We start from the raw sequence: 3,001 nt of genomic DNA on the forward strand, positions 1-3,001 counted from the left end.
GGTCAGTTTCTGTGTGTTTGGTCAAGCTGTAGCCAGTGGGTCAGCTTATATGTGTTCGATCAGGATTTGGTCAGTGTGTCAGTTTCTGTGTTTTCGTACATGTTGTTGTCAGTGGGTCAGTTTCTGTGTGTTTGGTCAGGATGTGGTCAGTGGGTCAGTTTCTGTGTGCTAGGTCAGGTTGTTGTCACTGGGTCCCTTTCTGTGTGATTGCTAAGGTTGAGGACACTGTGTCAGTGTCTGTGTGTTTTGTCAGGATGTGGTCAGTGGGTCAGTTACTGTGTGCTCGGTCAGGTTTTGTTCATTGGATCAGATTCTGTGAGTTCATTCAGGATGTGTTCAGTGGGTCAGTTTATGTGTGTTCATTCAGGTTGTGTTCACTGGATCAATTTCTGTCGATTCCTTCAGTTTGTGGTCAGTGGGATTGTTTCTGTGTATTCAGTCATGGCTAGGTCACTGTGTCAGTTTTTGTGTTCATTCAGGTTGAGTCAGTGTGACAGTTTCTGTGTGTTCGGTCAGGTTGTGGGCAGTGTGTCAGTTTCTGTGTGTTTGGTCAGTTTGTGGTCAGTAGGTCAGTTTCTGAATGTTTGGTCAGGTTGTGGTCAGTGGGTAAGTTTGTGTGTGTTTGATCAGGTTGTGTTCAGTGGGTCAGTTACTGTGTGCTCGGTCAGGTTTTGTTCATTGGATCAGATTCTGTGAGTTCATTCAGGATGTGTTCAGTGGGTCAGTTTATGTGTGTTCATTCAGGTTGTGTTCACTGGATCAATTTCTGTCGATTCCTTCAGTTTGTGGTCAGTGGGATTGTTTCTCTGTATTCAGTCATGTTTTTGTCAGTGTTCCAGTTTCTGTGTGTTTGGTCAGGATTTCTTCAGTTGGTCACTTTCTATGTTTTTGCCAGGTTGTGGTCAATGGTTCAGTTTCGGTGTTCTCGGTCAGATATTGGTTAGTGTGTCACTTTCAGTGTTTGTTCGGTCAGGTTGTGGTCAATGGATCAGTTTCTGTGTGCTCGGGTATTTTGTGTTCTGTGGGTTAGTTTCTGTGTGTTTGGTCAGGATTTGGTCCGTGGGTCAGTTTCTGTGTGCTCAGTAAGAATGTGGACCGTGGGTCATTTTCTGTGTGCTCGGACAGGTGGTTGTCATTGGGACAGTTTATGTGAGTTTGGGCAGGAGGTCATCATTGGGTTAGTTTCTGTCTGTTCAGTCAGGTTGAAGTCAGTTGATCAGTTTCTGTGGGTTTCGTCAGTGTGTGGTCATTGTATCATTTTCTGTGTGTTCAGTCAAGTTATTGTCATTGGGTGAGTTTCTGTGTTTTTGGTCCGCATTTGTTCAGTTGGCCACTTTCTCTGTGCGTTTGGCCAGGTTGTGGTCAATGGGTCAGTTTTGTTGTTCTCGGTCAGGTTGTGGCCAGCGGGCCAGTTTCTGTGTGTTTCATCAGGTTGTGGTCAGTGGGTCAGTTTCTGTGTATTTCTTCAGGTTGGGGTCAATGGGTCAGTTTTGTTGTGTTCAGTCAGGTTTTGTTCACTGCGTCAGTTTCTGTGTGTTGAATCATTTTATGGTCACTTTGTCAGTTACTGTGTGTTCGGTCAGCATGTGGCCAATTGCTCAGTTTCTGTGTGTTCAGGCATTTTATGGTCAGTCGGTCAGTTTCTGTGTGTTCGGACAGGTTGTGGTCAATCGGTCAGTTTCTGTTTGTTTGGTCAGTTTGTGTTCAGTTTGTCAGTTTCTGTGTGCTCGATCAGGTTGTGATCAGTGTGTCAGTTTCTGGCTGTTCTGACAGGATCTGGTCAGTGGGTCAGTTTCTGTTTGTTTCGTCATACTGTTGTCAGTGGGTCAGTTTCTTTGTGTTCAGTCAGGGTTTGTTCAGTGGTTATTCAGTTGAACACTTTTGTGTTTTTGGCCAGCTTGTGGTCAATGGGTAAGTTTCTGTGTGTTCGTTTCGTATTTGTTCAGCTGGCCACTTTATGTGTTTTTGGCCAGGTTTTGGTCAATGGGTCATTTTTATTGTGTTCGATCAGGTTGTGGTCAGTGGGTCAGTTTCTTTGTGTTTGGTAAGGTTATGATCAGTGGGTCAGTTTATGTGTGTTCGGTCAGGTTGAGGTCATTGAGTCATTTTTTTTGTGTTCGGTCAGGTTGTGATCAGTGGGTCAGTTTTTGTCTGTTCGGAAAGGATCTGGTCAGTGGGTCAGTTTCTGTTTGTTTCGTCATACTGTTGTCAGTGGGTCAGTTTCTGTGTGTTTGGTCAGGATTTGGTCAGTGGTTCAGTATCTTTGTGCTCGGGCAGGTTTTGGTCAGTGAGTCAGTTTCTGTGTGTTCGGTCAGGTTGTGTTCGGTGGGCCAGTTTCTGTGTGTTCCATGAGGTTGTTGTCACTGGGTCCGTTCCTGTGTGTTTGGTCAGTTTGAGGTCAGCGGGTCAGTGTGTGAGTATTCGGTCAGGTGTGTTTTCATTGTGTCAGTTTCCGTGTGCTCAGTTCAATTCAATTCAATTCAATTTTATTTGTCATATATGCAGCAGACTTGTGTATTGCACAATGAAATGTTGATTTTTACGAGTTCTCTCAACATTGGAATAAATATGGCATACAATGATAAAAATACTAATAGAAATACTAATAGAAAGACAGTAATAATAAATAAAACAACAGTAATAAATAATAATAAATTAATCGTTCATGTATCTTATGGCCTGTGGGTAGAAGCTGTTTCGAAACCTGTTGGTACGAGACCGTATGCTTCAGTATCTCTTACCAGACGGGAGCAGGACGAAGAGGTTGTGGCTGGGGTGACTCACGTTTTTAATGATTCTCAGGGCCTTCCCCCGGCACCTCTCGGGTAGATATCCTGCACAGCGGGTAGTTTAATTCCTATAGTGTGTTGTGCAGCTTTCACTACCATCTGTAGAGCCTCGCGGTCTGTGGCGGTGCAGTTGCCATACCAGGTAGTGATGCAAACCGGACAGGATACTCTCGATGGTGAGAATCTGGGGGGCCATTCCAAATTTCTTCCGT

Source organism: Somniosus microcephalus, unplaced genomic scaffold, assembly GCF_052327205.1.
Source record: "Somniosus microcephalus isolate GS21.2 unplaced genomic scaffold, FLI_Smic_1.0 unresolved_chr8, whole genome shotgun sequence".
Taxonomy (NCBI): Eukaryota; Metazoa; Chordata; class Chondrichthyes; order Squaliformes; family Somniosidae; genus Somniosus; species Somniosus microcephalus.